The sequence below is a fragment of the Halichoerus grypus genome, chromosome 6 (assembly GCF_964656455.1).
Source record: "Halichoerus grypus chromosome 6, mHalGry1.hap1.1, whole genome shotgun sequence".
Taxonomy (NCBI): Eukaryota; Metazoa; Chordata; class Mammalia; order Carnivora; family Phocidae; genus Halichoerus; species Halichoerus grypus.
The window spans coordinates 39,922,170-39,948,024 of record NC_135717.1 but is presented as its reverse complement, the minus strand read 5'-3'; the positions used below and the strand labels follow the sequence as shown (position 1 = coordinate 39,948,024).

The 25,855-nt window shown below is 52.4% G+C and overlaps 1 protein-coding gene and 1 long non-coding RNA gene across 6 annotated transcripts in view; one reads left to right on the top strand and one right to left on the bottom strand.

Moving 5' to 3' along the window:
• The window catches only part of LOC118530132 (uncharacterized), an 89,839-nt gene extending 86,911 nt beyond the window's left edge, over positions 1–2,928 (top strand). Inside the window, exons 6-7 of one of the 2 annotated variants that reach the window (XR_013448962.1) lie at positions 1,949–2,441; positions 2,592–2,928. This is a non-coding gene — a long non-coding RNA (uncharacterized LOC118530132). Of the gene's footprint in view, positions 1–1,948 lie in introns of both variants that reach the window. The other variant, XR_004914475.2, reaches the window with a different exon arrangement.
• The window catches only part of LMF1 (lipase maturation factor 1), a 95,506-nt gene that overhangs the window by 46,271 nt on the left and 23,380 nt on the right, over positions 1–25,855 (bottom strand). The gene's annotated exons all lie outside the window — the stretch shown is intronic.

Here is a 25,855-nt window from a genome sequence, read left to right as displayed (position 1 = left end):
CTAGCCCTGCCTGCACTCACTGGAAACCCCTCGTAGACTTTGAGACGCTCACGTGGGTGCAGAGCATTCCCCAGAGCTCAGGCCCGCCTTCTCTAATTGCCACATCACTTTGCACAGATGTGACGAGCGGAATTTTAATATGCAGTTTGAGTGACACCAATCAAAGTGATGTGCAAATGGCAGAGCCCAGAGACCCACCTAAGTGCCGGCAAGCAGGTGATGGGGCGGGCAAGGGACACAGCACCACCTCAGGGACTCACGTGGACCCTCAGAGGGTCAGCTACCCTCCTGTGAACCTACTGGAACCTTCTTCACCCGGCTGGGGTGCTCGGAGAGAGCAGAGCCACCTATGCCCCTCACCGACCCCCCACCCATCTGGCTGGAGCCACAGTGTCACTGGCTGCTGGCCCCTGGGCTGTGAGCACTCGCCGACATCGTCGGAACAGCTGTGCTGCGGCACCAGGACCACCACTGTCCTCCAGCGTGGTGGGCGGGCGTCCCCAGAAGATGGATGCGCAGGGCACCGCCGGCTGGCTTCCCGCGGCCCACAACTGCAAGCGCTGACCTGAATGCAACTGGCCGATCCCACCGCGGCCTCCTACCAGTTAGAAGTCCCACTTAGGAGGGCGCCTGGGCCTTTTCAACCTGTGCTCAGATCCTTTTCTGGAGGGGAGATAGCAAACTGGCTCCTTCATGGGTGTGCAGACGCCTACTCAATTTCAGGGGGCGCCTGCGTGGCTCAGTTGGTTGAGCATCTGACTCTTGACTTTGGCTCAGGTTATGATCTCATGATCGTGGGATTAAGCCCTGTGTTGGGCTCCACGATCCGTGTTTCTGTCTCTTCCTCTGTTCCTCCCCCGGCTCTCTAATAAAATCTTTTTTTTTTTTAATTTATTTGACAGAGAGAGAGAGATAGAGCAAGAACACAAGCAGGAGGAGTGGGAGAGGGAGAAGCAGGCTTTCCGCTGAGCAGGGAGCCCGATGTGGGGCTCGATCCCAGGACCCTGGGATCATGACCTGAGCCGAAGGCAGACACTTAACCATCTGAGCCACCCAGGCGCCCCATAAATAAAATCTTTAAAAACAAATGTTCACTTCCACGGTGGCCCTAGAAGGCTCTGCCCCACTGAATGTTTCTCAGGGATGCTGCTGATGTTCGGTCCCGCCACTGGCTTTGGGGTGATGGTTAGCTAACATCCACTAGGAAGCCACGAAGCCTGACGTCCATGCAGCTGCCTGTTTCTGGACTGTCACTTCTGTGGCCACCGGCTTATTTCCAATAATATAGGCAGGTGGTGAACAGGCCACGTTTGGGAGGCTTCCATGTGAAGGGGGGGGGGGAGTCCTCCAGTTGAGGGATGTGGGGTTGGCACTCTTGACCCTGACGCTTGGACAGTGACCGCCGGAGCAGGTGGCAGGTGGCAGGCAGCTCCCAAGTGACATTTGCCCTTCTGAGGAGCTGCGTGCTCACTGCCTTCAGCGATGTCCCAACAGGCAGTGGGGCCGGGGACAGGCCGCACTTGGGGAGGCTGCAGGGTCACCCCAGCCGGTGCTGATGGGACAGCGAACCTCGACACAGCACTGACCAGAGCTCAGGGCCAGCCACCACTGTCCAGGTCCTCCAGGTCGGCAGTGGCCACAGCCCAGAGCCCTGCAGCCTGTGGGCAGTTCGTGTGGTCAGAGAGGGGCCGCTCTCCTGGCTTGTGCTTTTGAACTAGCATTTAAAACGGAAGGGCATGTGACACATGGCCCGTGTCTGCCAGGCCGCTGCAGGGGAACCCTGAGGAAAGACCCCATAAAACGTGCTGAATTTGGACCCTTAGCGCATTTAGAAGTATAGGGCCTCAATCTCTCAGCCCCACTTTTTATGCCTCTGGCTCAGCTCAGGGCACCTGCTCTCTAAATAAAACCAATGTACAGGTGGTGCTTACCTTTCTTCCCTACTTAGGGACACGTGGAGAATGAAGATGCTCTTCTGCTAAACATCCAGAGAACCCAGCACCAAGAGGCCTGACCTGTGCCTGGTGACGGGGGGTGGCCCAAGGGCATAATGCCTCGAGGCGAACAGTGCGGGGGTGGGGGACCCCGGCTGCCTCTCTGGGGTCTGCCTGCTCAGGACGGGAAGCAGACATGCTCTGGCCAGCGAGGGGCCTGCTGGGCCAGGGCAGCTCAGACAGGAGGCCTGCAGCAGGCCTCTATGGAGGTCGCCCCGAGTCAAGGTCCACATGGCATAAGTGCAGCCGCTTCTGACCCAGGAGAAAAACATCGTCGAAGGAAGAAGCTGCGCAAACGGCTGCTCTGGAAAGATGGTACTAACCGAGGGCTCGTCACCTTCCGGAAAATCACTACCATTACTTAGAATAATGAAGTGTGGCACCTATGGATCCTTCAAGAATGACAGCCACCATCCAGAGGAGGAGCAGGAAACCCATTAGCTTCAGGTTAGAAACCGGGAAAAAGGAGACAGATGCCTCCCCTCTGACGGGCTGTCACTCCTGCGCGGGGCTGCCCCACCCGCGGCCGCCCAGGGCTCCCGGCAGCAGCTGGAGAGCACTCGAAGCTCTTCAAAGTCGCTTTCTTCATCTTTCCAGGTTCTATGTCAGGGCGGGAAGTTATGAAGCAGCCCGCCAGTCTGCTGTGCACAGTTGCTGATGCACCACAGAAACGCAAGGGGCCCTTTTCGTGCCGCGAGGGTGAGAGAGCGCCACAGACACAGTTCTGGAGTGACGGCGCCCCTCACAGGTGCCAACGCCTTTCACCCTCTGCAAACCTTATACCCGCTGCAAACACCCTCCCGCCGTGGCAACGAGCCACAGCCAGGATGCGTCACACGTGTGAGTCTGCGGGAAAGGACACTGTTTGAGGGGCCCGGCCTCGGCGACCCCTTCTGGCCACCAGAATGGCTTGTAGAGCTGACTTGGCCCTGAGGGGACAGACTGGGGACAGTCCTTTGTCCTGAGGGGCTGGGCGGTACTGATGCCAGCCTCGCCCCAGAGATGGGGCCACACTCCTGCCTGCCCCCCAGCCCTGGCCCCCAGGACCTGCCTGGAGCTGGATCTGCCCAGGAATCCTCCCGAACCAGCCTGAACCAGGTAGGGGAACGTGGCACGTGAGGCTCTGTTCTTGCTGTTAGTCCACGAGACGAAGCCTGATTTCTGAAAGGAGAAGCAAGCTGGGGGGACTCCGTATTTCAGAGGCAGAATTTAAGTCCGATCAGATCGTGAATAGGAGTGAATTTTCTAGCAAGTGGATACTTTTGGAAGAGTTGGTTAAAGATTTCATGCTTTAAATAAAATCATTTTAAACTGCATGCTCCCAATTATGAATCGTTTAGAAAATTGTTAATCTGTGTTGTAAGGATGTCCTTGGGCGCTGCAGGGAACAGGAAGTGACCTGTGTAACCTGTACACCCACACAGTGACCCTCCGTCCATGGCACTTTGTCATGGTGCTGGTTAATACTCAGTTACCACGGCAACCAGACTTCCTTGCCCCAGGTGTCCCCTGTTGCTCAGATCTGTGCAGGTGTCACCAGCTAGCCCGAAAACAAAACTCACAGCAATGACCTTAGCTAGCTTTACTAGTTTTGGATAAATATGAAAATGCTTCCTGTCAACGGAAATTAAATCTAGCAACAGAGATTTCTTAGGATTAATATATTCCAAATATTTAACATATATCAGGCTGCAGGGCATGATGCATTACCATTTCTTTGTTTTTTGTTTCCTGTGCATGAAAATTAACCGAAGCCCGTCTCAAAGTAACTTGTCAGAAGGCTGAGACGTGCTGGTCAGTGCTGTCCACGGGGCCGTCTGCCACAGCAGGGATATTCTGGATCTCCTGTGCCGCCGAGTGCCCACTGGCCAGCTCAGGGTGCAAGGGACAGGTCTGGACCTTGCTCTCCGTCAACCCTGGGAGGCACGTCTGTTGAGAGACACCCTATGTCCATGGGCCCTGCATGGTGTGGGTCTTATTCCAGCACTGCAGTGGAGTGAGCTCTTGCATCCATGCACACTGGGTCCCTGTGCCGATGGAAGTGGGGTCACCCTCATCCCACACAGTTCTGGAGAATGACCCATTTTCACTCTGCTTTTCTAGATCTTCCACACACTCAGTGAACACGGTTTCTGGGCATCATTGAAGCTGCTGATGGGCACGCCCTTGTCACCGAAGCAGGGCAGGGCCTGGCTGATGCGCAAGGCTGCCGTGTCCAGTTATTGTATAAACATGCAAATCATGGGGAGGGTCAGCTCATCTGAAAACTAGGAAGGAGTCACACACTTCTCCAACCGGCACACACCCAGGTCAGAGGTCGGGGCAGCGCTGCAGCCTCATCCCCCCACAGACACGGTCTCCACAGGGGGTCACTACATGGGCACAGCAGCGTTCTTCCTTGCCTTCCCATACAAGTCAGGACCAGCTTCACTCCCCTTCTAAAGGGAGTGCTTTCTGGCCCTCCAGTGAGGTGACAGGCAGCTCTGGGTCTGGAAGCCGGGAGGCCACCGAGGCACAGCGCACCTCACAGACCCAACTCTGGGCAGCATGTACATTCCACGAGGCCACGGAGAGGAGAGGCGGGCATCAGTCACAGAACGAGGACCCCGTGGGCACTGCCAGCAGCCAGTATTGCTCGGAAGTTGCATGCGCAAAGGACCCTGGGGTGGTGGGCCGGTGAGGGGAAGGGCCAGTGATGTCCTCAGGCATCACATCCCTGATACCATCAGGGGAAGTTTCCAGAAACGCTTTTTTTTTTTTTGGAAGGATCAGTGCACAATGGAGGAGAGGTTTCAGCTAAGTCAGTTGACGTGAATCATCATAGAAAAACACCACACGACTGACCCACAGAGACCTGCAGGGAGAGGGTGAAGCTAACCAGCACCCCACTAACGGCCTCATCTACCCCTTTACTCCACCCTGGGCACTCCACCCTGGGCTCTCCTCCCTTGCTGGAGGCCCAGGCCCACCTTGGGTCTCTGTCCCCAGTGCCCATTCCTGGGGCCCTTTAGTCAAGTCTCTGCTCAGATGCCACCTTCTCAGGGAGGCCTTCTCTGGACATAACATTTACAACTGGGCCTCAGTCTGTCCTGGCATGACCTACCGAACAACACACTCACCATGCCTCAGACTGCACATCTCACTTACTTCCCTTCTCCATTCGTGCTGCACCCAGAATGCAAGCTCAGGAAGACATGGTGAAGCATCCATAGTAAATGTCTTCAGGATGTAAAGGAAAACATGCCCATAAGGCATAAACAGATAGGGAAACTGGGCAGAGAAACAGAACTATAAGAGAAGAACCAAACAAATTCTAGAACTGAAAAAGAAAATATCTGAAATTAAAATTTTACTAGATGAATGTAATAACAATTGGGAGGACAGAGAACAAAAAGGTAGTGAACCTGAAAATAGTTCAACTAAAGTTATTCAACCTGAAGAACAGAGATTTTTTTTAAAAAGATTTTAGAGCACGAGCTGGGAAGGGGCAGAGGGAGAGGGACAAGCAGACCCCACTGAGCACGGAGCCTGATGACCCTCAATCTCATGACCCTGAGATCGTGACCTGAGCTGAAACCAAGAGTCAGACACTTAACCGACTAAGCCACCCAGGCGCCCCTAGATTTTTTTTTTTTTAAAGATTGAGTAACAAAAGAACAGGCCCTCAGGAACTTGTGGAACATCATCGAAAGGTCCAAATATACATAATTGGAATCCTAGGAGAGAAATGGGCAGAAAAAAACCTGAAAATATACTGGCAAAAATTATTCAAATGTGGTAAAAGACGTAAGTTACAGATTCAAGAACCTCAGAGAATCGTAAGCAAGACAGCATCCCAAAAATGCCACATAGAGACACAACATAGTCAAACTGCTATAAACCAAAGACAAACCTCCTAAGCAGTCAGAGAAAAATAAGACATTACACTTGGAGAAACCACAGGATGAATGACAGCTGACTTCTTGTCAGAAACAATGGGGGTGAGGAAACGGTGAACCAAATACAGATCCTTCCACCTCATGCAACTATCTGTTCAGAGAGCAGAACTAAGAATCCATATGCTTTCAAACAGCAAGGTACCCAAATCCTTGCATAGAGAGAATGTTGAGACAATCAAAGATGTAAAGAGGAAACAGAGCATTCAAGCAATCCCTGCGCAAGTGTGAAAGGAAAAAGCACTAACCTCAATCAGCAGGACAGATCAGGCTGCCTGCCTGAGCAGCACAGAAGAGAACGCTGTTCACCACAGACTGTGCTTCAAAGGACCCAGAAACACAAGCCATTTTCTTTTGGACATAAATGCAAGTGGGAAGATTGTGACTTTAGTGCCTTCTATTAATAATGATAAAGAGGTGGAAAAACACTCCACATGATTACAAATAACACCGCAGCCTACGAGAAAGCAAAAGAAGGTTCCCTAATATTAACCACCTAAGACCTGCTTTCATTTGGGTCATTTTGATTTCATTTTTCGGACATGCTGAGTCCTCCAGCTGTCATTCGCAGTTAACAATGGCCCTTCCCCACAGGCCACCGAAATCAAGGATCCCTAGTGTGGAAATGGAAGGACACACTGTCTGCAGAGAGGTATCAACTGAGCAGGACTTCTGGAAAGTGAGCCAAGAAGCCAGGCACGAAGCAAACCTTCCCTCCTCGCAGAGAGCACGGGTGCAGACAGACCCAGCCTTAGAACAGAGTCCTAGCTTTACATACATGGGAGTGATGGGAATGTTCTACATCTTGATGGGAAGTTACACAGGTGTATGCATTTGTCAAACTCTAAAAGTATATACTGATGATCTGCACATCTCATTGTGTGTGAATTCTCTGTCGAGGGAAAAAAACCTGAGCACACACTAAGCTCTAGTTAACGACCTATGTGCTGAAGTTAATATTCGGAGGCAAGTACGTGGATATGTGACATTGACTTTCAAATGCATCAAAGTAGATGATGGATTGACAGATGGACAGAAAGATGAGGAGATTAACTATATAAAGGAAAAAATCTAGTAAACTATAAACTGTAGAAGCTAGATGGTCCATATATGGGTTTTTACTATACAATCCTTTAAGCTTTTTTGGTATGTTTGAAATTTTTCATAATGATATGATTTAAAACGTCCTATGTAACACTTATTCTTAGCCACTGTAAAAATAAGAAAAAGTTCTAAGACTTGACATAGAAAAAAATACGATTGCCTACACAGAAAGTTAAAAAAAAAAAAAATCTACAGAAAATGAGCTCAACTATCAAGTGGCACTGGCAGCAATCACAAATGACATTAGAAGGAACCCTATAGGGTACTTAGGGACCAAGTGATTCTTCTGAAAGTTGACAAGACAAAGATTAAGTGTTCGATCTTGAGTTTTCCAGAGAAGCTGGATTTCGCGCAACCAAATAGTTGATGAAGTAAAGTTGCTTCGATTAAAAAAAAAATCCCAGATAAATGTGAACAGAGTGACAGAATGAGAGCGTGTGCTCCGAGCGGGCCCTGGCGGGTGAGTCCAGGCACTCGCCAAGGCCGTGGCCAGGGCCTTGGTGCTGCTGACAGAGAACTTTCTAATGGATGGATCAGGCTGGTAACAGCTGGTCCCTCAGCAATCTCACCACTGCAGAGAGCGGGGAAAGGCAGCCTGTGCTTTCTGACCGACAGCAACAGAAGTCCCAGCACCCGTGACGCATCCCTGCCAAACGCCAGGCCTACTCTGATGCCGCCTGGAGCCCGGTGGCTAGCCCACCAGCGACAGGCAGGGGACACCAGGGCTGGAGGCGGTCAGCTCCATTTGGGACGAGCCGTTCTGCTACAGAACCCTGTCTGGGTGCATGGGGGGCAGCTGGGGAGGCCGCAAGCGGCCACAGGAACGTATCCAAGGCCTCATTCGTACACAGCAACTGTGGAGAAGCCGTTTACTTACGAGGCGGCCAGCAACACCGGAACCTGCTAGAACCCCCACGATGTTTTCCAAGTGCTGCTATAAAAGGTGCCATCTTGCGCGGTGTACCAGGAAGTGGGTCTCCCGCACCCAGCATGGCAGACAGGGAGTCAGTCAGCCCAAGACTGGACCACTGCCTGTTAACAGGGACACCCTGAGACGGTGCGTGCTGCAAAGTTCTTGTAGTCAAAAGTTAAAGAAAAATAAGCAAGAAATTCTCCCATCTGCTGGGACATCTAGAACTGACTGCCAGCATGTTCACAAATGCTAACAAACTGTGAAATGCAATGTTTTAAATTGCCATTTGTTCTAGAAGCCAATCTTACAGTGAGTATGGGAATAAGTCTTTTAAAAAGATATTTAAAATATTTAAAAAAATAAAAAGATATTTAAAAGCTTTGTAAAGAAAACCATTAAACTTTATAGAGAGACACACAAGGTTTTTTAAAAACGCCAGCAGAAGGAGTGTGCATTTTCCAGAAAAGGAAACCAGCAGAGCAGCTGAAAGCCAGGGTCTCTGGGAGCATGGTGAGTCTAGCCAAGCTATTCAGGTGTAACTCTAAAAGCAATTTTTTCCCCCAAATAGGAGACTGAGAGCGCCGCCCGTGGCCCCCTGACATGGAAGCCAGAACCGAGCAGAGCCTCGAGCTCCGCACTCATCACTGCCAGGGACGCTGCTCATCTCGCACACACCAGGCACGCAGGGCCTGAGGGAAGGGGGGGAGGACCCAGGGTCCCGGTGCACGGCAGCCACGTTCTCTAAGAAGACTGAGGGTTCTGCTCCCATTCAGTGACCACGTAAGAGGGGGCGTCCTGCTCCCAAACCAAAGAGCTCACATGTGCACATGCAAAGCCCCTGCCGCTCACACCCACCCCAGGCTCTGCCCCGGTTACTATTTTCATTGGGGATTATGACTGTAATTGCTGATTTTGGCACCATCAAAAGGGAAAAAAGGGGAGAGATTGTCCATTTATGGACACTGAGCCAACTGTCTTGATCCGGGTCTTGAAGCCAAGTGACTGAATGGTGGGGGCGAGCCTTCCCCAGCGAGAGCTGCATGAGGATGTCTGTTCTAAATGGCCAGCGCTTACCCTGCTGCCCTGTATGAACGGGCACTGTGCCGAGGCAGGCTGGGCCCAGACACCAAGTGAGAGCCTGGCACCACACTGAGGCAGGACCTTCACGTGAGTCAACAGAACTACATACATGCTTAGAATTTAGGAAGGGGCCGAGCCGTGGGGAGTCCAGAAGCTTCTGAGGCCTGGAGAGCCACTTGGCGTGGCGAGAATCACAGCTTCCTGTTTCCTGAGTCATTGCTTTCATCCCCCTGCCCTGGGCCTTTCTTGAGGCAGATCACACAGCTCTTACTCAGATGGAAGGTGGTTTCTTGCCATCAAAAAAACACAAAATCTGAGACATAGCACAGAGCGAGTGGGCAGGAGGGTGGTAAACTCACCAGGCCTGACGAAGCACCAAGGGCCACACCATGCACAGCCCCTGTTCTGTGGATTGCCTCTGTAGACCCCACGGCATCAAATAACCTTGATTACAAAGTACTTTGTGTGCCCTCCTTTCCTCAGGCTCACGCCCACGCCCACAGCTGGGCTTCATCAGGGGTTCCAGGAGACCATCTCCCTGCCTTATCAGCCCCTCCCTCCCTAATCCAGATGCTGCTTCCTAGATGACCGCTCTTCCGACCCTCAGCTCTCTCCACGCACCACAGGGGGGGAGGGCGGGGGGGGGGGGGGTTCTCTCCACGTACCACCTGGGGGGGCGCTCTCTCCATGCACCACCTGGGGGAGGGCTCTCTCCACACACCACCGGGAAGGGGGACTCTCTCCACGTACCATCAGGGGTTGGGGGAGAGTTTAGGCAGCAAGGCAGAGCACAGGACAACCTCGGACCGGACCGGCCGACAGGAGAGACAAATCCCAGAGTCCGTTCCCAGTCTCGACACCCTGCCATCCTCTGAAGACCTCCACTCCTCCCAAACCCCCAGCACGCGCAGGCCCCCCACAGCCCCCACACTCAGAACAGGGCCCTGAACGCCATCCATATCCCACTTCTAGCCACAAACACCATGAAGCCCCCAGTTCCAGGAAAGGAAGTGACTTTTCACCAAGCCAAAGGCACCTGGCTGGCAGTGGGCCTCACGACACCCCTCAGCCAAAGCATCGCTGGCTCCCCTCTCCTGCCCTCCCTGTCCCCACCTGGGCTCCTCAAAGCCTTTTGGGAGCATGGTCTCCTTCTATGCTGTGCCCAGCTCACATCCGTTCACCTTTGATCTAACACTGATTTTATTTTATTAGAACCCATTTATTAAAACTAATGTTATTAAAACAAATTTATTAATCCTTAATTGAGAGCAAAAATGCTCAGTGAAAATAAACTGGAACTAAGAAGAAAAGTTATCTGATCACCTAGAGATAAATCTAACTCCTTGATCATATACTTCAAAATAATTTTGAAAGATTTTTTCAGAAGCAAAAATGGAATACAGTACACATAGTTTAAAACCCATTTTAGGTGGCGCCTGGGTGGCTCAGTCGTTAAGCGTCTGCCTTCGGCTCAGGCCATGATCCCAGGCCCCACATTGGGCTCCCTGCTCGGCAGGAAGCCTGCTTCTCCCTCTCCCACTCCCCCTTGCTTGTGTTCCCTCTCTCGCTGTGTCTCTCTCTGTCAAATAAATAAACAAAATCTTAAAAAAAAAACCCATTTTAATATATCTTAAGTATATTTTTGCATCATTAAATCATATTGTTTAGTAATCCAGAGATGTAATTTTAGCTAATTCTCCATGGCTGAATCTTTAAGTCTATTTCCATTTTCTCCTGCCGTAAACACAGTGATGCCCCCCTCGCAGTCTTTCTGCACACCCCTAACCCTGCTGTAGAAAACCGTGACGTGGGGCTGGCGACCCATAGGCGCACACACTTCGAAGATGCCAAACCATAACCATGTGGCCATACTGTCCTCCAGAGAGGTTGCGCTAACTGGTGTGCTCCCAGTGGGGCCCGGCTGCCCAGCCACCCCCAGGGCTGCCGCAGACCATCCTCTCCAACGCCAGGTACACCACTTTCATGTTGGTCTAACAACTGTTTTCCATAACTACTGGCTGAATTACCTTACATGCTTTAACTACCTAAAACTGCTCAACATACCGCTCGCTGTTTACGGCAGGTTTACAGTCTTTTATAAATGCCTCTATGGATGATAACAGCCCTCGAACATCAAGGTCTCATGCGTTGTGTGGTTACTTGTAGGGCACAAGGTGAACATGCCTTCTTCAACCCTCAGTGTGCTTACCGAGCAGATACATATGCAGGTAGGTCATACACAGAACGTAGACATAACACAAGTACAACACGTCACATGTAATGTGTATTATATAGAACACGTACATGTGTGTAAATTCTGGATGTTTATAAACAGGTTTATTTGTTATAGTTCTTTTTTTTAAGATTTTATTTATTTATTTGACAGAGACAGTGAGAGAGGGAACACAAGCAAGCGGAGTGGGAGAGGGAGAAGCAGGCTTCCCACTGAGCAGGAAGCCCGATGCGGGACTCGATCCCAGTACCCTGGGATCATGACCTGAGCCGAAGGCAGACGCTTAACGACTGAGCCACCCAGGTGCCCCTATTTGTTACAGTTTCTATTTGCCTTCCCCACACATCCTGCTTGGTTTTTTAAAGATTTACATGTGCTGAAATCTACTCTTTGTGCTGTATACTTCTCAGTGTTTATTTTTTAGAGCAGTCGTAGGTTCACAGCACACTGATGAGCAGTGGAGAGTCCCACAGACTCCTTGCCTCAGTTTCCACGATGTCGACACAGGTGCAGATTTGAGAAGCCCCATCACAGTCAGCATGCAGGCAGCCGGCTCCCCAGCTCCGGCCCAGGATCATGCCGTGGGCTGCACCTGAGAGGGCTCCTCTCCTGCAGCGAGAGGCCTCTGAGGTTCATTCGGGTCCGAGGAGTGGCTCACGGCTTGTCAGTGGTGTGCTCTAAGTGTTCACCGACTTCCTGGCTCTGTCCACCTTGGGGCAGAAAAGCAGTGCCGCCCCATCAGTGACGAGCACACTCAGCACCCGGGCCGTGGTGTCTAACACTGTTCTCTGACAAGAACCAGGGCCCTGGGGAAAGAACTGAACCGAGGGCTGCAGAAGGGAAGTCACGAGATGGGTCTGCAGCTCCTGTAGGGCTGGGAAGTCGGGGTGGGGGGCCTCAACAAGGACATGGCAGCCAGCCTCGGGGCTCCCCACAGCCACGGCCGGGCAACGAGCAGTGTAGCAGGTCCTGCTAGTGCCGGATCCTACTCTATGAGAATTGAAACAGTAGCCACAGCAACATAAACAAGCATTTGATAAATAAATGGGGGGAAAAGGACAGCTCTTCCATGAAGAGGAATTCCAAAGAAGGAATGGGAGGGAAATAGAAAATCACTTCCAGAACATCCCAGTAATCATGGCTGCAGGGAAGCCTAAATCAGTGGGCAAATCTTGAAGGAAAAAACAGGACAACTGCATAACCTCAAAAAAATCTCCCCCAATTTTTAATGACTATGTGGCTTTAATGTATATCCACAAATTGTTTGACACCCACCCTCTGGAGCAGCGTGGGACATAACCCAGAGCCCAACTCAGTGTGAGGACTGGCGAAGACGTGGAATCAAGACATGAACCTTCCTCACAGAGGAATTCCCAATGATATGTGGAGATGCCTCTCCTGGAGTGGCGCTGAGTCCTCCCTCCCCTGGGACACGGGCCGGGCCCGGTGACAGGCTTCCAGAGGACAGGGAACACACGGGAGGAGACACCTGGAAACACACCTTCACCAGGTGATCCAGGTCGGCATTGCCGAGGCGAGTCATATGGACTCGGGCACCTGATCTGGTAACAAGGGCACCTCGCCTCTGTGACCCATCTCATCCTGAGAAACACCAGACAAACCCAATGCGAGGGGCATCGGACCAAATATGGGACCAGAACTGCTCAAAACGATCAAGGTCATGAAAAGCCGGGAAAGGCCTCCAGACTGCCACAGACCAGAGGGGATGAAGGAGACAAGGCGGCGAAGTGCAGTGTGGCCCTGGGAGGGGCCCCTGGGTGGGAAAGCTGGAGAACCCCAACCACAGTCTGGTTCGGTTGACAGCCCTGACCACAGTTATGTGCCACCTACAGGGATGCAGGGTGAAGGCTGATGAGGCCTCTGCACTTCTCTCTGCAACACTTCTGTGATTCAGAAACTATGTCCAGATCATCTTTTAAAAAGTCCTGTTGACACCATTCCACCAGGTACAAGCTAGAGCCTCTGGTCAGCACCTGGCTCGCGAGACCTTGCCCCCGGACAGGCATGCATCTGACCATGATGAAGCAGACAGGGTCTCAGGGTCTCTGGCTTGGACAAGAGCCATGTCTCGCCCTGGCAACGTGGGAACAAAGCATGGCCATGCCACTGTTAATCCTGAGTTCACCCTGGCTGATGCCGAGGAGCACAGACCCCACGTGGGACCTCAGGCAGTGCCTCTTACTCCATGGCTGGTTTTCCATTTTGCGCTTTGCCTCTGGTTAGGTTTAATCGATAGCACTGTGGACATTTTGCTCAGTGCATCTCCTGTGTCCAGCATTCCCACACCTGAGGCTGCCATGCCACGGAGGCCAACAAAGTCCCTGGGAATGGCTATATGTGCATCAACGCAACCATCTCTCAGAAACACCAGAACACATGCTGCAATTGTGTTAGTGGTCTGAGGTCAGGAGACATGTCATTGGGGAAAAAAAAAAACCTGATCAAAGTTTTCTCCATACAACATGTCATGCACCACACCAAGCATGGGCTCCTGAGCTGCCGGCGGTCTCAAGATGAGTGTGTGGCAACTTATATAAAACCCAGACCACTTGCCTCCTTGTGGCATCTGAGTGTAAACCCATGCGCAGGCTCACCATGGACCAGCCACGTTGTGATCGACCTCCCCCAACCTATGTGCTGCGGTGCTGCTAGGGAACCCGCGAAGCCCCAGCCCTCATGGGCTGGCTCTCTCATGGGAGGCGGGCAGGCAGATCAATGATACACCGACATACACATAAAAACCCACGTCAGATGGTGGTGAGTTGGAGAAAAACAAAGCCGGGCCTGGGGCTGGGCAGCACCCGCTGTCCTAGGGGCTGGGCTCCACAGTGGGAGCAGCCAGTATGGAGGCCAGTAAGTGTGAACGGACGTGACACAAAAATGTATCACAATCCTGTCTGCAGGTAAATCTCCTAAATGTTCAAAAGACATTCACTGAGGCTAAAGACAAATGGAAAACCAGCAATGCTCTACCTTGTCAAAGTTATTTAAATCTGAGACCAACCAACATGCCCATAACAAGTACAGGGATCTAAAAGAGCTATAAAGTTTTCAGTAAGAAAAGGACACAAACCATTAAGAAGAGACGTGTTCTACGCACTTAGGAACTATTAACAGTACTAACACTGCTCCGGTATCAGTGTCTCCATTCAATGAGTCCACACAGACAAGAGCCGCTATTGTAACAGCAACAAAACATGGCTTCCTTGCTTAAAATTTCTGCTTTAAAATATCAAAGCATTTACAAAAGAAACTGGCACACAGCTGCTACTCCAGGGCTAACCTAACAATGCTTCTCCCTGTTACGGGCGTTGGCAAAGGTCAGGCTCGCCGACGCTGTGTTCCTCTTGCATCCAACAATGGGGCATTGGAGCCAGGAAGCTCCAGGGACACACACCAGATTCTGGAGGTTCCAGGCCAGCCAGTGGCTGCAATGGTGTCTGAGGAGACCAAAGCCCGTCTCTGGCCTCTCAGCTGTTCACTGTGATTCAGGACACATCAGTGTTTACCTGGCAGGGAAAGAGCATGGGGGTGATGCTTCATCTTGCCTCAGAGAGGCAACTGCTAATGCTGGAGAAGTAAAGGGTAGGACTCATCTCACCAGTTGCTTTTAGCTGTCTTTATATAAATGTGATCAAGGGCTTAAGGGGCGCCTGGGTGGCTCAGTCGTTAGGTGTCTGCCTTGGGCTCAGGTCATCATCCCAGGGTCCTGGGATCGAGCCCCGCATCGGGCTCCCTGCTCAGCGGGGAGCCTGCTTCTCCCTCTCCCACTCCCCCGCTTGTGTTCCTGCTCTCCCTATCTCTCTGTCTCTGTCAAATAAATAAATAAAATCTTAAAAACAAACAAACAACAACAAAAAAAAGACAAGGGCTTAAAAATGACCCTTCCTAAGAATGATGCTCTAGAATATACATGGGGAAGAAGATAGTGGAAAAGTGGCTGTGTCTTTGAGCCTTACCCCTAGCACAACTGGGACCACCCTCTGTGAACCACAGGATCTCTAGGATGGGAGGAAGGACAAATAAGTCAGTGGTACCCAATCTGGCAAAGAGCTAACCTGCCCCACAATCTCCAAATCCAGAGGCCTATAAAGCATCCACTCCAGGTGGCTACAGTTCCCAAGCAGAAATCTCTGTGAAATGGGGAAAAGGAACTGATAGATTATCTAACATGTCTGATTCAGTAAAAATAGTATTGGGAGGAGTCAAGCAGTTGTGTTGGTCAATTTGCAATGGAATGGTAAAGTATGATCAGAGATGAAAAACAAAGCAAACCAAAAAAGAAGAGGAAACTATTAACTCCAGGAAAAGCAAAGAGTTATTAGAAACAAGTAAGCACAATTCACTGTTGGCTCAGCAGCTGACATTTACACAATATAAAGATTAAACATGAGTTTCATAAATTATATTTGTGACATAACTATACTGAGATGGTGAGGGAAAGAGAATTAAGAGATGTGGGAGAGTAATCCTTATCATTCATAATAGGAAGGATATAAAGTCTAAAAGTGTATACCAAGAATAATCTACATAAATGTATTATTCAGAAATACAGAGGTAAATACCAGCAGTGGTAGAAGGAGTAAAGGAGTTGCTCTGGGAAACAGAATGGGGTGAGCAGAGGTAAAAGAAGATGCTGCTATTTTTGTTGTTGTTGTTGTTAGAAGCTGTGTAATACAATTTCTAATCTCTGCACATCTATTTTTTTTTATAATTAAAAGAACAACCTGCAGGCCCACTTATCTGCTCACAATGTACTAAAATCAGAAACTGGTCAACAAAAGGTCACCTATAAAACCCTGAGGGCTTAGGATTTTTTTTTTTTTTTTTAAAGGAAAAAAATCTTTTACTGCTTGTCTCAATTATAAACATACATTTTTAAAAAATATACTCTGGTGGGTATTGAAAAGTTGCTAGCGTGGTAGGTTCTTTTTTTTTTTTTTTGACAGGAAGTAGGTTTTATTGGTGGGCATGAATAGAAAGGGGGCAGTGCCGAGGTTCTCATGAGTGCAGAGCCCTCCATTTGTCCAAAGGGCCACGATTAGGGATATATTTGACCCCACAGCCATCTGGGATAAGCCACTTTTCAGCCACCATGTCTTCAAATTCATCCGCATTAAACTTAGTAAAGCCCCACTTCTTGGAGATGTGGATCTTCTGGCGGCCAGGGAACTTGAACTTGGCCCTGCGTAGGGCCTCAATCACATGCTCCTTGTTCTGCAGCTTGGTACGGATGGACATGATGACTTGGCCAATGTGGACCCTGGCTACTGTGGAGGGCTTAGGATTTTTGAAGCTCATCTCTAAACAGCACTTGGACCAAAGAAATATCAGCGCTAATGATTACAAAACTACACTATGTGGGACTCCTGGGTGGCTCAGCCGGTTAAACGTCTGCCTTTGGCTCAGGTCATGATCCCAGGGTCCTGGGATAGAGTCCCATATCGGGCTCCTTGCTCAGCGGGGAGCCTGCTTCTCCTTCCCCCTGCTTATGCTCCCTCTCTCCCAGACAAATAAATACATAAAATCTTAAAAAAACCAAAAAAACCAAAAAACTACACTATGTGCCATTGTCAAAAAGACACTAGAATCTCAGCTGACAGTGTGAGTGGGCCAGGGACACAGTCAGATGAGAGTGGTGACCTGCCTCCATGATTTCATTAGCAGCCAAGAGAAGATGGAAAATTAATGAGTTAAACAATCAACTCAAAATCTTAGAAAATCATAAACCCCTTCCTCCCAGAAAGAGGAAACAACATATAAAGAGTACAAATTAATGAGCTAGAACACATTTTTTTAAAAAATCAGATAAAACCACTTATTTGAAAAGACCCATGATAGTTTCAACCACAGGAATAAAGGAGGGAACAGAGAAGCACTCAGCATTGCCCAGGAGTTGAGATAGAACTACAGCTGGGGGTGGGGGTGGAAAGGCCACTCCTAACAGCATGTAGCCATGATGGCAACAGTGGGAGGGTGGAAGGGAGAGCATGTGGCAGGCAGACCTGGCCACAGGGACTTGCAGCAAGTCTCCAGAAAACGGGGTGGTAACAAAACCGTGTTTTTAACCCCTAGGGCACCAGCACCCAGGAGACAGCAGTTCATCAACCGTGATGTTACCGTGACTGATGTGGACTGACAAGAAATGCTATCTATATTAATTCCAAAGCACATTCTTTGCCACATTTAGTCTGTAGTGACTATCCTGTTCGAAAGTAGTATTAAGTTGGATACAAATCATTTTTCACATTTATGTTTCAAGTTACTGGAAATAAATCCAAAAGCCAAAAAAGCAAATGTCTAAGATCCACATCTATACAATTTAATAAAAGTTAATTTAGAAGCAGTTCAGACAAAAGCCACCCAAATAGATTCAAACTAGAAGTATGAATTAAAACAACAAAATGCTTCTTCACTATTCTAGAATTCTGCATACTAAAGAGATAAGCAAGTTTTAGAAATGGAAACGGATAGCTAGATGTGATGGGAGAAATTGAGAATAAGCAAAATGTTACTGATCATGTAAGAAAAAAAGGTCTTTAAAATATATTTCCTTGTAGGTCCAACCAAAGAATTTTCACCAGATAGTCCTGAGTGAAAACAGAGAATGGCAGATATGCAGGTAACACAGCCCCATTCAGGTGCACGGTGACCTTAACCTGAGTGCGTGCGCGCGCGCGTCCACGTTTGCACACAGCTCTGAGGAAGCATGAGGATAAGAGACGGTATAAGGTAGGGGGTTAACAGGGGAGGGAGGAGCAAATGTTAGATGGAAAAAGGCAGCATGTTCAGTGTGCGCGCACACGAGGAAGGAGAACCCAGTACCGTGAAAGACTCCCCTACGGGCCCCCAGCACCCCAGACCTGATTTCTCCCCCTCCCGGGCCCCCAGCACCCCAGACCTGATTTCTCCCCCTCCACATGCTAGTCCCCTGGGGACGACTGTGCCAAGTGGGTCACAGCCAGGAGTGCCGGCTGCTCCTTGTGGGGAGGTGCCTTGGGTAACCCCCAGGCCCCAGCCCCTCCCTGACTGCTCCTTTTCTCCAGCAGCAGGAAGTCTCCCTGCACTGGTGTTCCCAGTGAGCAGAGGAGGGAACTGTGGTATGCAGACAGAGACAGCAGGGCAAAGAGAGGACGGCGCAGGGTGGGGGTGGGGAGAAGGAGGCAAGAATACTCCCTGCAGATCAGGACCGACCCCAAGACCCTAGTTGAGAAAGCACCAGAAATTTCAGACACGACAGGCTGATGGCTGTCAGGCTCTGGGCCCCCCTCTCAGGCTGTCACAGCCAACCAGGACTGCTCACACTGAACGTGTGGCAGAAGCCATTCAAGATTGTTTTTCTCACTTTGGAAATGAGATCTCTGCTAGTGGAGATGGTTTACAGCCCATGCATGTCACACGGCAGCTCTGGAAATCACTGGATACAGGCTTCTCTGTCCCTCCTAAGGACGTGAGCAGACAAGAGACCAAATCCCAACAGTGCCGAGGGGCCCCTCTCATTCCCAGGCAGGAGGGAGGAATGGTGCCAGGTGAGACCTGCGGGGGGCCGTGCTAGGAGAGTGGCTGCTCAAGCCTGAGCACCCAGGAAACAGCAGGGAAAGACTCCCCTGAAAGGGTGCACAGCCGAGCGAGCTCCCGAGACAGGGCAGGCCAGGCTGCCTCTGATTATGGGAATAATTTGATTAAAAGAAACTGCTTTCTTGGACATGGGGGCTGGGAGGGGAATTAGATGAACCATAAATTAAAGCAGAGGATATGAGAACCAGGCAAAGTGCAGGGCTGGGGCCACAAGGGTCTGGAAACGGTTTGGTGGGACCTGCTGCAGCCGAGTCCGCCTGAACTCCGTGGCTGCCTAATCGCTTCCTGTAGGCAGGCTCTGCTCCAGCACTAATAGGTTTTAATAAAAACTTCCAATTGGACCAGTAAACCCCTCATTAAGCTGTTTTTAAAGCATGAATTTAAGAGCAGCAAGGGTAAGGGGTCACAGGCAGCATTTAATTCACAACGGCTGGCGGGAGGTGCTGCTGGGACAGACCCCGGGGTTCAAGAGTCCAGGCCCCATTAACATCGATGCCAGCACTGGACCCGCCTGAAAATGAGACTTAATAAGGCAGCAGCAAGAGCATCCCTCTGGACAAGAGGAGAGTGCCGAACACCCAAAGGGGCTGCTTCTCCCCTGTGTCTCCCAAGTACAGGCACAGCCGGCTTCTATGAGGCCCTGCAGCAAAGCATCTGCCCTCCATGCCCTGCACAGCCGGTGTGCGCCCCACCTGCACCCCTGCTCCCTGCCAGACACCGACTGCGCAGGACCAGCACCTGCCCGCCTATCCCCGCACCTCACCCACAGAGCTGCTGCTGCTAGCCAGCCCTCTAAGCCTCCCGGAGATCTCGGTCAGCCCCCAGTCTCCTCCAGGGTCCTGCTCCCTGACTCAGCGGTTCGCAGCCGGGCCTACTGACACCTGCCGGCCCGAGGACTAGCTGACACTCAGCATTGAGCACAGCAGGGTCAATCAATAGTTCCCGGAGCTTCTTACTGAAACCAGGGGTCCCTAAAGCCTCCAATTCTCTGCCAGATGGGCCCGCAGTGAAAACAGAATGCTCTTTTCCCACAAAGGAATGTCCCCAGGCATGGAGTCCCCCCGGAATCCTTCCGTCAGACCCCTCACGCCCCAGGGACCAGGAAGGGGTGCCCAGGCTCCCTGTCTAACCAAGGAGGATCCGTGCTTCATTGCTTCCCGCGTTCAAGCACCCTCTGAGATTTCAATCTGTCATCCTGTGTTTGAAAAAAAGCAAAGCATACGTGGCCCTGAAGCTCCCTCCAGCCCGCCGGTGCAAACCAAACATCTGAGGCACATGCAAGGGGCAGGGCTTATATTGGTGTTTACCTCAGTTCCCCGCCCTCAGCTGGGCTGCCGGACCTCAGAAGGGGCCAGATTTCCATGACCCCTCAACAAAGGACCTTCTGAACCATGATAGCACCAAAAAACAAACAAACCCCACGCAGAAGCAAGAGTGATGAAAACCTATGGAAATACCATCCCATGAAGGAAAATTTGAGTGTAAACCAAACGCACTCATGTAGCACGTTGCGCCCTTCTGAACAGCAAAGTTCCAGAAGCTCCTGACAGAAGATCAGTGTCGGGGGAGGTGGAGACCCGGGACCTGCCTGGGAGACCACATGGAGGCCAACACCTGCACACACTGAGGTCCCTCGAGCTAAATCATAATTGAAGTTACGTGATACTTTGCAGGACTGGAAACACTCCAGAAGCCTCAGGGGCCTTGAAGCACAGGAGGGGCCTCAGCAAAGCACCCATCCTCCTCGTATGTGGAAGGGGGCACAAGGACCTCTGCGATGGCTCAGCTCCTGGCCGCAGGGACCGTCCCCCCCGCGGCCGCCAGCCAGCCTCGCCTGGAGCTCTCGGCCACACCAGGCCAGCGGGCGGCCTGCCTCTGCAGAAACATCTGGGATTAAGTTGCAGGACTGAGACCCAAGAAAGGACTGTGGGGCTCTCTGTGGGTCCCAACCTCACTGAACACAGGTGGCCGTCAGCACTCAGGCAATGTTGGGAGGCCATGGGCTAAGAGCAGCCCCTTCCGGGCAAAAAGGACTAGAAGCAGCAGCTGGGCGGGGCCTGTTGGTTCCTCCGCTGCTTTCAAGGACAGAGTGAAGTCGGAGCAAGTCCCCCACCCTGAGCTCATGAGTATCAAAAAGCACACCTTCTGCAGGGGAGCAGGAAACGGTCAGCACTCAGCAGGGACTTGAATTAATTACATTTAGACCCATCTTTGAAGTAGAAGTTACCAAACCAGTGGCCTTCAAAGTGCAGCCACACTGAACGCTTCAGCAGAGATACCACCCGCAAGGCAACTTCGTAACGCGCCCTGTGCTTGTCCCGCATCCCAGAGCAAACAGCCCCATTCACGTGGCCGTCATCTTACCCGGCAGTCCCACCCGGCGGCAAAAGGGCACTTGAGACCCCAAGGCGCAGGTGCCACTCACACTGTAGAGGGGACCCCTTATGACAGCAGGAAATGTTCCAGAAACCCAGATACCCTGAGAAACGCATGGTCATTCTGAACAAAGGGAAGGTGCCTGGAAAGGGGGCTTGGCGGTACAGCCCTCTTCCCAAACCGAGAGGAGTTATACTTCACCCACCATGTCCTTCGAGGGTCTGAGAAGGCAGCTGCTTGAGTCCCCAGAAGAAAACAGACATGCCCCCTGGAGTCCTAGCCATGAGTCCACAGAAGTTTCCACAGCAGCAGAAGGGGGCTGTGACACGTGGGCCCAGCAGGGCTACTGAGCGCCTGCCATGGCACAGGTGTGGCTATGGGGCCGCACGTGGGCTCACCTGGCTCTCATGAACCCACCCCCGCCGTGGCTGCTGACCCCCGTGTGGAGGGAGCTGCGCCAGCGGCCCGCTAGCTGGGGTCCACCTGCTCCGAGAACGTGCTCCCGGGGCAGCTGGGCGCTCAGCAGGCAATCCACAGAGCGGCTCATCTTCACCAAAGTCCATTGTGCAAAACACAGACACAATAAATAGAATTAAAACGAGCACAGAAGAGCATGTACACTCAGGCCCAGACGACTTGCTCGTGGAAAGAAACGAGTTCTTAAGCAGCACAAGCGAGGCCGAGGGGAAACTGCCCGCAGGTCACAGTCCTTCTCGTTTGGTGGTTTGGGGGTCTGGCACGTGGGCCACACCTCAGCAGCCGGCTGCTTGTCCTCTGACATTAGTGAGGGCGAAGGCATCCGGAGCTGCGTGGCGGTCTGAAGGAGGCGAGCCAGCGGCAGCTGTAAGCTCCAGATTCGGGATGGTCGGCGGTCCGAGTGGCCGCACTGAGCAGCCCCACATGACGCTGTCTTCCTCAAGGCCTCCTTCGTGGAGCACATGTCAGCAGGTCAGCCGCTTGCTAGCAAGTGCCCACAGGCGTCACGGGCTCCCAGCGACATAGCTGTGGCTCGTGAGCACCAGGTTAATACCCACGACGCACAGATGGGGGGCAGATTTGTTTGAACTCAGAGCAAAATGGTGGCTGTTTGCTGGGTCTCCCGACAGCAACTCTCCCGCCATGGATGCTGCCCTGGCCTCACAGCCACCCACAAGGCCCATGTGCCACCAACCTCGGGGACCTGAGGGGCTGGGGCTCTGGACTCAGCCTCGCATTTCCCACGGGAGGCTTCACGCAGCCACTTCCCCACCAGGGTTTCCTAAATGCCAGAGCTGCAGCAGAAGCGGCCAGACGGCTCTCCGCTTGCGACTGACCTGGGAGCCTCTGCGGCCACTGATCTCCTGCAGCCCTGTCGCCTCGGCTCAGACAGCCCTGCGAACCCCTGCCCCAAAGGTGTCTCCTGAGTTAGGTCTCCCTGCTGCGTCTGCCACCACATCTGTCCCCTCACAGACACAGGCCAGCGGCTGATCTGGTGCTAATTTATGCTAACTGCCCCGGATGCAGTGCATCAAAGCACAGGGGTCTCTGCCACCCAGAAAGGGAGTGAGGGTGTGACGGTTTCTCGGTCCTAACAACTGGAAAAACACAATAGATTTTAGCAAGAGAGGGAGAAGGCAGGTTTCTTGGAGGAGGATCTTGAGGTCACACGAACCCTAATCAGAGGGGTGGCATGCTCTTGCTGACCACGAACCTCACTCCAGAACTCACAGCTGGTCCTTTCCTTGTCGCAGCCACACAGAGCTGACTTAGACGCGCTACTGCCCTGGCAAGCGGGACGAGAGAACAGATCCTGAGATCACTGAATTGCTTGCTTCTGGCTTCAGACAAAAGCACAAACCCGAGCTGGAAGACCACGCATGGGCACGGCTGACCAGGAAGGCGCCGGCCTCTCGGGACACCGAGGGTGGCCCCGCTGCGAGCGGCTGCGTCCAGCCGGCTAAGAAGTTGGTGAGGGACATGGGCCCACGACAAATGAATAGCTTCACTTGCAATTTCAAATTTAGCTTGCTTTCTCACTACATTTTCAGGTAACCAGGAATCAGGGAAAAGTCTGTATTTACCCTCCTCTTAATAAACTGCGATAATCTTCCTTTCGTTGAGTTGATGCAACCTCTGACATCGGGCCCCTCTTGCCTGAAGACCCCGTCAGCACTCTGGGAAGACCACCGAGGAGAGCCTGGCGTGCCTTCTCGGGGAAGGCATTGTGCTGGCTGACCGAGGAGTCTTCCCTCCGCTCTGGTGCCGAGGGGCTGCCGGCTGCAGGGAAGATTTTCTCATCCTGCTGGTTTTCACCCCTTTGACATATACAGGAGGGTGTGGGATAGGCTCTAAAATTCCTGGATCTGTGGCATGTAACTTTCATTCATTTTTAGAAAGTTCTTGGCTTTTATTCCTTTAAACGTTCTTCTGCCTGTCATCTGTCTCTCCTCCAGTCTCCAATGCTCCCCTCTTTCCTTCCCTGACTCCATGGCACGGCGGGCACCTCCAGGCTGAGTCTGTTTGCCCGGCTGCAGGCCCAGCAAGGATGCCCTGTTCACAGCGCCTCCTTCTGGCCCATCTTTCTAGCTTCTCTGTGGGCTGGGACCCCTGACAGACCCCTTCCTGTATTTCAGAGCCCTTACCTGATGGTTCCAACATCGGGGTCACCCCCATTGACTGCTGCACCTCTTGACAATCCACTGTCAGCAGGTACATTTTTTTTCTTGGGTATATGTCTAGAAATTTTTATGTCAAACATTGTGTACAAAAACAGTAGTTCATGAAGGGACATAACCACCCAGAAACGAGCAATTGCAGTGAGGCTGCAGTCAGGTGGGATGGGGTGCTGGGAATGGGGCCATAACGGCCGAAACAGACTGTGCTTGGGTTTGTGGCTGCCATCAGTGCCCTCCGTGACCGTGACCACAGGCTGCTGCTGCCTCCAGCATGGGGCCTGGGAGCAGGCTCTCTCACCGTCGCACCCCTGCCTGCCCACCTGCCTGCCTTCCTGCCCTCCTGCCTGTGGGCCGCCGCGTCAGCACAGGGTGGGAGAGCCCCTGGCCCAGCTTCACCCGCAGCCTTCGGGTGGCCCTTCCTAGCACTCCTGCCGACCCCCTTCTCCCCACTCGGCAACACCCCAAGCTGTGTGGACACACAATCGGGGGCCCCTGTCTGGGACACAGCCTCTGCTTCTTCCTGAGTGGCTCCCGGCTTCTGCTCCTTGTATGAGCAGGGAGCGGGGTCTGTGGGCAGTCACTCCCCTCCTGCCCGTGCCCCCAGGGAGACCCTCCTGGCCTCCTGCCCTGCCCCAGGACTTCTCACACAGGGAGACCAGCAGACCAGAGGCGGAGCTGCCGCATCTGGGACAGTTGTTGGGGGGCCTCTCCTTGCCCTCTCGCCCCCAGGGCTTGGCCCAAGGTGAAAGGTGAAACCAGTCACGGCCCCACCCTCCTGAGCCAGTGCTGGGCATTCTGACCCTGCGGCTGCTCCACAGACTCGCCAGTGGTCCTAACATCACCCTGCCCCTGCTCTCTGTCGGATGGGAGAGCAACCCCACATGACGGGATCCCTTCTCAGTGTCAGCCTTGCGGATGGCCAGGACGTGGCCGCTGGGCCTTGCGGTGTCCCCCGTGCACGTGATAGGACACGTTACCGGTTACCTGGGTGAGCTGCTCGTTACCACCTCCTGAGCCAGGGGCCAGGCAGCGCCGCTCAGGCCATCCTCGCCTGTCCCCCTTCTCTGTCCTGCTGCTTTACCCCTGGGGGTCGGTGCTCCTACCCCCACCGGGAACTGCCGGTCCCCTCTAATTCCTCCACTCTCTCCCGTCACGGGCTCTCAGCTCAGAGTGTCTTCCTGACGCAAGCCTCTGGACACGTCCCGGTGGTTGGGTCCTCAGCTCTGTCTGCCGGCAGACATTCTTCTAGTGATTGCTCGAGGGACTACAGTGCACGTGCTCAGCCTTCCGTAACTCTCCTTCACATTGTGCAGCCTCGCAGGAAGCCTGGGTGGCCTCGGTTTCAGCTCAGGCCCCAGTTCAGGGTCGTGGGATCAAGCCCTGTGTCAGGCTCTGCGCTCAGTCCCAAGTCTGCTAAGTGTCTCTCTCCCTCTGCCCCTCCCTGCCTGCATGCGCAATCTCTCAAATAATAAATAAATCTTTAAAAAAAAAGGCAGGGGGAGCCTGGGTGGCACAGTTGGTTGACCATCTGACTCTTGATCTTGGCTCAAGTTGTGATCTCAGGGTCCTGGGGTTGAGCCCTGTATCAGGCTCCGTGCTAGAGGGGAGTCTGCTTCAGGATTCCCTCTCTCCCACTGCCCCTCCCCGCCCTGCACTCGTGCACACACACTCTCTCTCTCATATAAATAAATAATATATTTTTAAAAAGTTGTGCAGCTTCACGTAAGGCATGGAAACCCGCAACCATGTGGGCCCACCCGCTGCGCTCCCTCAGCCTGTCAGGTGTGTCTGATCTGGGAGCACCATGAATCTCAGAGGGCAAACAACCTATTTTGCTTTAAACGATCAGGTGTGCTGTCAAGAAAGTAAAGAGGAGGAATGGAGGCTTCCACGCTGACCCGCAGACTCCCGCTCTCCGAGCTCGGCACTCCTGCCGGAAGCCCGGCTTTCCCTCCCATCCCTCCCGC